A 9,074-nucleotide genomic window follows, 5' to 3' on the forward strand; every position below is an offset into this window, starting at 1 on the left:
CTTCTAAATGTAATCAAATACTGACTGTACTGACTGTCAGAAAAAAGCAGTTGTGCCAGAAGAGAACTGTAACTAAATGTCACACGGCATTAAAGTATACGCCCCTAACCTTTGACCACAAACCCTGCTATCTGCTGCAGCCTGCCTTTCCAGCTTGGTCTCTTCCCTCCCATACACACTCTTTGAACCTCATCCCAAATTATTTGTTGACCCTATAAACATCATCTGGTTTCACGTTCTGGTGCCTTCACACATGTGATTCCCTATGCCTAGAATGCTCTTCCCTCTCCCTTAATTAAGGTAATTATTTTTCCTTCAAAACCCAGGTCAAGGCCAGGTGCAGTGGCTCACGTCTGTAACCCCAGTGCTTTGGGAGGCCAAGGCGGGTGGGTCACCTGAGGTCGGGAGCTCGAGACCAGACTGACCAACACAGAGAAACCCTGTCTCTACTAAAAATACAAAATTAGCAGGGCATGGTGGCATATGCCTGTAATCCCAGCTACTTGGGAGGCTGAGGCAGGAGAATCGCTTGAACCCAGGAGGCGGAGGTTGCGGTGAGCTGAGATTGTGCCATTGCACTCCAGCCTGGGCAACAACAGCGAAACTCCGTCTCAAAACAAACAAACAAACAAACAAACAAACAAATCCCAGGTCAAGTAGTGCCTCTTTCGAGAAGCCTGCTCTGACCACTGACTGCCGCTACCAGCAGGCTGGATGCCTCTGTGCTTTAGCAAGTGCTGCTGCTTCCTTTTTTTTTTTTTTTTTTTTTTTTTTTTTTTGAGACACGGTTTCACGGTGTTGCCCAGACTAGAGTGCAGTGGCTATTTTACAGGCATGACCATGGTGCACTGCAGCCTCAAACTCCTGGGCTCAGTCTATCCTCCCACCTCGGCCTCCTGAGTAACTGAAACTACAGGCATGAGCCATCACACACAACCATATTTTGTTTTTGTTTTTGTTTTTGTTTATGAGACAGAGTCTCGCTCTATCGACCAGGCTGGAGTGCAGTGGCGCGATCTCGGCTCACTGCAAGCTCCGCCTCCCGGGTTCACTCCATTCTCCTGCCTCAGCCTCCCGAGTAGCTGGGACTATAGGCGCCCGCCACCAGGCCCGGCTAATTTTTTGTATTTTTAGTAGAGACAGAGTTTCACCGTGTTAGCCAGGATGGTCTCGGTCTCCTGACCTCGTGATCCGCCCGCCTCGGCCTTCCAAAGTGCTGGGATTACAGGCTTGAGCCACCGCGCCCGGCGTTTCTTTTTATGAGAGTACTTACCATGTTCTTTTTCTGTTGTCCTCCTTCCCTGCCTACTAGACTTGAGTACCTTGAGGGCAGGGCCTGGGTTTTATCTATTTCTGTGTCCTCAGTGTCCAGCACACAGCATGACACAAAGGAGAGGTATTTATTGAGCACATGCCCAGTGAAAAGAATGTGCAGTAAAAGAGTTATCGTTAGGAAATTTACTCCCACACCACCATGGAATTCCTCGTTTAGGAAAGGCTTTTTTTGTTGGAGAATAAATTATTTACAAGCATCTGACCTCCTAGGAAAAGGCTAGAACAGTGAATAGTAGATGACAGTTGAGAATGACTCAGGAAGTATAATTTTACCACTATTGCAAAACACACATACATTGTTCCTGGTAGATGCATAATTTGTAGGAGATGGACACAGCACCCTCTATAGAAGGGTCCCCCGGGCCGGGTGTGGTGGCTCATGCCTGTAATCCCAGCACTTTGGGAGGCCAAGGTGGATGGATCACAAGGTCAGGAGTTCGAGACCAGCCTGGCCAACATGGCGAAACCCTCTCTCTACTAAAAATACAAAAATTAGCTGGGCGTTGTGGCACATGCCTGTAGTCCCAGCTACTCGGGAGGCTGAGGCAGGAGAATCGCTTGAACCCAAGAGGCAGAGGTAGTGGTGAGCTGAGATTGTGCCACTGCACTCCAGCCTGGGCAACAGAGCAAGACTCTGCCTCAAAAAAAAAAAAAAAAAAAAAGGTCCTCTAGGCCGGGCGCGGTGGCTCAAGCCTGTAATCCCAGCACTTTGGGAGGCCGAGACAGGCGGATCACGAGGTCAGGAGATCGAGACTATCCTGGCTGACATGGTGAAACCCCGTCTCTACTAAAAAATACGAAAAACTAGCCGGGCAAGGTGGCGGGCGTCTGTAGTCCCAGCTACTCGGGAGGCTGAGGCAGGAGAATGGCATAAACCCAGGAGGCGGAGCTTGCAGTGAGCTGAGATCCGACCACTGCACTCCAGCCTGGGCGACAGAGCGAGACTCTGTCTCAAAAAAAAAAAAAAAAAAAAAAGGGACCTCTGGATATAAGGCCCCAAGAAAATGTACACAAAAATTATGAGATCTGGATCAGTTATCAATCCTAGGAGTTGATTTAATTCTATAATGTGGGACAAGTCCCTTTTCTCTCTAAGCTTCGGTTTCTTCATCTGTAAAATGGGGATAATAATGTCTAGCTTGAGTCCAGGTTCAGTGGCTCATACCTGTAATCCCAGCACTTTGGGAGGCCGAGGTGGGTGGATCACCTGAGTTCAGGAGTTCAAGACCAGCCTGGCCAACATGGCAAAATCCATCTCTACTAAAAATACAAAAATTAGCCAGGCATGGTGGCACACACCTGTAGTCCCAGCTACTCGGGAGGCTGAGGCAGGAGAATCGCTTGAACCCAGGAGGCAGAGGTTGCAGTGAGCCAAGATCATCCCACTGCACTCCCGTCTCAGAAAAAAAAAAAAGTGGGGGGTGGGGCCCAGAGAAGAGACAAGGGCATGAGCATTGGATCGCCATGCCTTTCTTGGATGTGCTGAAAACATTCGGCCTTAACATAGATTGATGGTGGACAATCCAAAGTGCTGAACAGCCCCACAAGAGTCCTGCTCTATGCCAGGCTTTTCAAAAAGAATGGATAGAATGTGCACATGGAATCGTTAGTATGCATAGAATCTATAGAATATCATGATTTTATAGAATGTATACTTCAGCAGAAAACAATGAGACATGTGAGTACCATTAGGAAGCAGCAGGATAAGCTGATAAAGGAAGGGAAGTACACACACCTCCACCTCACCACATGGGCAATGGGGAGCCTCAGCCCTGAGCAGAGCAGCTGGTGATGTCTGGAGGCTGATTTTCCTGTTCTCTGTTCTCCACTGGAAAGGTTGTTTACAGAAAACCTCCTTGTCAAAGTGTGTAAAAATAAAGGATTGCTCCATTCCCCCCAGCCCCAGCCAAAAAAATAATGTCTAGCTTGCAGGATTTGCAGGAGGATTTTATAATAATAGCCAATACTTATATAACAGTTATATCTTGCCAAGTCCTGTTTTTTTCTTTCTTTCTTTTTTTTATTTTTTGAGACAGAGTCTTGCTCTGTCACCCAGGCTGGAGTGCAGTGGCAGGATCTCAGCTCACTGCAACCTCTGCCTCGGAGGCCCAAGCAATTCTCCTGCCTCAGCCTCTACTACAAGTGTGCACCACAACGCCTGACTAATTTTTGTATTTTTAGTAGAGACGGGGTTTGGCCATATTGGCCAGGCTGGTCTCGAACTCCTGGCCTCAAGTAATCCACCCTCCTTGGCCTCCCAAGTTCTGGGATTATATGACTAAGCCACTGTGCCTGGCCTTGCCAGGTCCTATTTTAAGAGCCTTATATATGTAATAGCATAAATATATAGTAACTCAGTTAATCTGCTAGATGCTATGAGTTAAGGAAGATTATCACACCAATTTTGTACGTAAAGAAACGGACACAGCTGGGCGTGGTAACTCATGCCTGTAATCCCAGCACTTTGGGAGGCTGAGGCAGGTGGATCATGAGGTCAGGAGTTCAAGACCAGCCTGGCCAAGATGGTGAAACCCTGTCTCTACTAAAAATAATAAAATTAGCCAGGAGCAATGGCAGGCGCCTGTAATCCCAGCTACTCTGGAGGCTGAGGCAGGAGAATCGCTTGAACCTGGGAGGCGGAGGTTGCAGTGAGCCGAGATCGTGCCTCTGCACTACAGCCTGGGAGACAGAGTGAGACTCCACCTCAAAAAAAAAAAGAAAAGAAAAAAAGAAATCGACACATAGATGTGTCACGTAACTTCTCTAAGATCATATGGCTAGTAAATGTGGAGCTGGGAGTGAAATCCGGGCAGAATGGCTTGCTCTAGAGCCATGCTCCTAACAAGTACTGTACTCTATATCACCCCTCCAATAAGATAATTACATAAAAGTGAAGGTGTCTGCCCATAATAAGGCATAACAAATATTGACAATAAGAAACCCAATGCCCATAGTTGGTGAGATGAAATAAAATGGATTAATATTAAGGAGTAAAATATTACCTTATTGCTCCTTTTTAAAATGTCTTTACTATTACAAACTCTTGCAACTGGAAGGTTTTCTGTCTAAGGTCTGGGTTAAGATGCCTAAAGGTAAGCTGGCTTTGCCTTCTCTTGAGGAAATGAAGCAGGTTCTGAGCCAGAGGGCATTTGAGGGACAACAGGATACCATGAAGTTAATTCCTTCCAGTCGGGCCATGTTCTGGGCCCTAAAGAGAGAGAGAAATCTAGCCGGGCGTGGTGGTGGGCACCTGTAATCCCAGCTTACTCAGGACGCTGAGGCAGGAGAATGGCGTGAAGCCGGGAGGCGGAGCTTGCAGTGAGCTGTGATCGCCACTGCACTCCAACCTGGGTGACAGAGCAAGACTCTGTCTCAAAAAAAAAAAAAAAAAAAAAAAAAAAAAAGAGAGAGATAAATCAAATCCAGTCAATGCTCCAGAGGAGCTCCTAACCTATTTGGGAAGGCAAACAAAAGGCACAACCCCAATACAGTAGACTCTTTGGAGGGAAGCTCATGAAAGACAATTAACCTAATTATGGAAGGGTGATCAGGAAAGGCTGTGAGGAGGAGATGCCTCAATCTATTAGTAAATGCAAGTAAAGGCACATTTGAAGAAAGCAAGAAAGGATTTCCTGGCGGAAAGAAAGCCATGAGCAAATACACAAAGGTTTAAAGTAGCACTGTATATTCCAAGAGCTACAAGTAATTCAGTATAGCTAGAGCAGAGCCAGAAGACATGGAGTGAAAGTGTTGATGCCTAAAACATAGAGACAGGCCAGATGGGAAAGTGCCTCAATTGTCAAATTAAGAGTGTGGCCCTTGGCCAGGCACAGTGGCTCACACCTGTAATCCCAGCACTTTGGGAGGCCAAGGCGGGTGGATTGCCTGAGCTCAGGAGTTCAAGACCAGCCTGGGCAACACGATGAAACCCCATCTCTACTAAAATACAAAAAATTAGCTGGGTGTGGTGGCATGCACCTGTAATCCCAGCTACTCAGGAGGCTGAGACAGGAGAATCGCTTGAACCCGGGAGGCAAATGTTGCAGTGAGCCAATATTACACCACTGCACACCAGCCTGGGTGACAAGAGGGAAACTGCCTCAAAAAAAAAAAAAAAAAAAAAAAAAAAAAAAAGCGGGACCCTTATTCTATAGGAGTTGTAGAGCCATTGAAAATTCCTGAGGCTGGGCACGGTGGCTCATGCCTGTAATCCTAGCACTTTGGGAGTCTGAGGCAGGTGGATCACGAGGTCAAGATATCGAGACCATCCTGGCCAACACAGTGAAACCCCATCTCTACTAAAAATACAAAAATTAGCTGAGCGTGGTGGCACATTCCTGTAGTCCCAGCTACTCAGGAGGCTAAGGCAGGAGAATCGTTTGAAGGTTTGAGCCTTGAGAGAGCTTTTAAGCACATTGAAAGATGCTCAACATCATTACTCATTAGGAAAATGCAAATTAAAACCACAGTGAGATACTATTTTGCACCCACTGGGATTATTATAACAAAAAAGATGAACAATAACAAGTGTTGATGAGGATGTGGAGAAACTGGAACTCTCAGACACTGCTACTGGGAATGCAAAATGGTACAGCTGTCTTGAAAAACAGTTTGGCAGTTCACTAAAAAGTTAGAGTTGGCAGGGCATGGTGGCTCATACCTATAATCCCAGTATTTTGGGAGGCCAAGGTGGGTGGATCACGAGGTCAGGAGTTTGAGACCAGCCTGACCAACGTGGTGAAAACCTGTCTCTATTAAAACTACAAAAATTAGCCAGGTGTGGTGGTGCACACCTGTAATCCCAGCTACTCAGGAGGCTAAGGCAGTAGAGTCGCTTGAACCTGGGAGGCAGAGGTTGTAGTGAGCTGAGATTGTGCCACTGCACTCCAGCCTGGGCGACAAACCGAAACTCTGTCTCAAAATAAAATAAAATAAAATAAGAGTTACTGCCTAACCCAGCAATTCCACTCCTAGGTGTATATCCAAGAGACATGAAGGTAAACATTCGCATAAAAACTTGTCCACCAATGTTCATAGCAGCATTATCCATAGTAGCCAAAACTGGAAACACCCCAAATGTCCATCATCTGATGAATGAATAAACAAAATATGATACCCCCATACAATGGAATATTAGCTGTAAAATGGAGTGAAGTTCTGATACATACTGCAACATGAATGAATGTTTAAAATATAATGCTAAATTAAAGAAGTCAGATACAAAAGGCAACATATTGTATAATTTCATTAATATTAAATATCCAGAATCAGCCCTGCGCTAATCCCAGCACTTTGGGAGGCCCAGGCAGGAGGATCCCTTGAGCCCAGGAGTTCAAGACCAGCCTGGGAAACAAGACGAAAGCTTGTCTCTACAAAAACCACAAAAAACTAGCTAGGTATGGTGCCGCACAACTGTAGACCCAGCTACTCAAGAGACTAAAGTGGGAGGATCACCTGAGCCCAGGAGGTCAAGGCTGCAGTGAGCCCTGGTCATGCCAGTGCAATCCAGCCTAGGTAACAGAGCGAGCTCCTATCTTGGAAAAAAAAAAAAAAAAAAAATATATATATATATATATATAGAAAGAGAGAGAGAGAGAGAGACACACACACACACACACACACACACATATATATCCAGAACAGGCAAATCCACATAAATAGAATGTAGATTAGTGGTTGCCAGGGGTCACTGAATTGTACACCTTAAAATATTGAGTTTTTTATGGCATGTGAATTATAAAGATTCGCGCCAGAGTGACCCGTGAGGAAAGAACAGCAATGCTGTAAGCTCAGGCTTCAAACAGGGGAACCCATCCCCCCCTGGAGGGTCATGAAGATTTTCCACAGGGTACACAAGCATGAATAATTTTATGGTAATCACTTCTCACAACTCTGATGTGTATATTCTTTCTTAACATTAATCTGCCTAAGAATTTACCTTTTACCTCTCCACTTTCACAATAGCTTTTCCCTTGCTTTTAAAAGAAAAGCTATACCTTTCACTTATCCTGAATACTGTATTACTATGAGGGTATCGTCCTGGGGTTGAAAATGTGTAGAGCCGGCCGGGCGCGGTGGCTCAAGCCTGTAATCCCAGCACTTTGGGAGGCCGAGACGGGCGGATCACGACGTCAGGAGTTCGAGACCATCCTGGCTAACACGGTGAAACCCCGTCTCTACTAAAAAATACAAAAAACTAGCCGGGCGAGGTGGTGGGCGCCTGTAGTCCCAGCTACTCGGGAGGCTGAGGCAGGAGAATGGCGTAAAAACCCGGGAGGCGGAGCTTGCAATGAGCTGAGATCCGGCCACTGCACTCCAGCCTGGGCGACACAGCAAGACTCCGTCTCAAAAAAAAAAAAAAAAAAAAAAAAAAAAAAAAAAAAAAAAGAAAATGTGTAGAGCCAGCCTGGCCAACACAGCGAAACCCCGTCTCTGCCAAAAATACAAAAATTAACTGGGTGTGGTAGTACGTGCCTGTGGTCCCAGCTACTCGGGAGGCTGAGACAGGAGAATCGCTTGAACCTGGGAGGCAGAGGTTGTAGTGAGCACAAATCATGCCACTTCTCTCTAGCCTGGGCCCCAGTGAGACTCTGTCTTGAAAAAAAGAGAGAGAGAGAGAGAGAGAGAGAGAGGGAGGTGGTCCAAAGATAAAGATTGTGATGAGTGTGTAGAGTATTTTCAGCCTTTTTTTTTTTTTTTTTTTTTTTGAGAGAGTCTCACTCTGTCTCGCAGGCTGGAGTGCAGTGGTGCTCGCTGCAAGCTCCACCTCCCAGGTTCAAGTGATTCTTCTGCCTCAGCCTCCCAAGTAACTGGACTACAGGCGCCCGCCACCACACCCGGCTAATTTTTGTATTTTTAGTAGAGACGGTGTTTCACCACATTGGCCAGGCTGGTCTCGAACTCCTGACCTTGTGATCCGCCCACCTCAGCCTCCCAAAGTACTGGGATTACAGGCGTGAGCCACCACGCCCGGCTTTATTTTCAGACTTTAGACATGAAAGAATTTTTAGTTTGACAAGGTTTAGGGCCCAGCCATGGGAGTGGGTGGCTGAAGTGAAAGGGAGACTCATTAGATTTGAGGATGTCAAGGAGCAGAGAGGCCAGAGAGCTTGAGGGGTCATTGAGGTGGATGTTCAAGTCACCCAAGTTGTTGTAGGATTGTAACAGCCCAGTTGCTCTCAAAGTTTAGTGGAGGTCAGAATCACTTGGAAGACATATTAAAATATAGTTTAGCCGGACGCAGTGCCATGCACCTGTAGTCCCAGTTACATGGGAGGCAGAGGCAGGAGAATCGTTTGAGCACAGGAATTCTGAGCTCTAGTGTGCTATGTCAATCAGGTGACTGCACTAAATTAAACATCAGTGTGGTGATCTCCCAGGAGTAGAGGACCACCAGGTTGCCCAAGGAAAGGTGAACTGCCAGGTTGGAATAAAAGAGGCCAAAACTCCTGGGCTGGGCAGCAGTGACATCATGCCTGTGAATAGTCTCTGCACTCCAGCCTAGGTTACATAGCGAAACCCCATCACACACACACACATCTCCCACACATACACACACACACACCACATATACACACACACCACACACACCCCCCACACATATATACACACACACACACACCACACACACACATATACACACACACACACACACACAGTTTACTGGGCCCTACACCCAGAGTTTCTGATTCAGCTGGTCTTGGTGGCCCAATAATTTGCATTTCTAATAAGCCTCACCT

At 46.4% G+C, this 9,074-nt stretch overlaps 1 pseudogene; it reads left to right on the top strand.

The window, feature by feature from the left end:
- The first annotated feature begins 2,799 nt into the window (after positions 1–2,799).
- On the top strand, positions 2,800–3,111 carry LOC126962594 (NADH dehydrogenase [ubiquinone] iron-sulfur protein 5-like; annotated as a pseudogene).
- Positions 3,112–9,074: the final 5,963 nt, after the last annotated feature.

This window comes from Macaca thibetana, chromosome 1, assembly GCF_024542745.1.
Source record: "Macaca thibetana thibetana isolate TM-01 chromosome 1, ASM2454274v1, whole genome shotgun sequence".
Taxonomy (NCBI): domain Eukaryota; kingdom Metazoa; phylum Chordata; class Mammalia; order Primates; family Cercopithecidae; genus Macaca; species Macaca thibetana.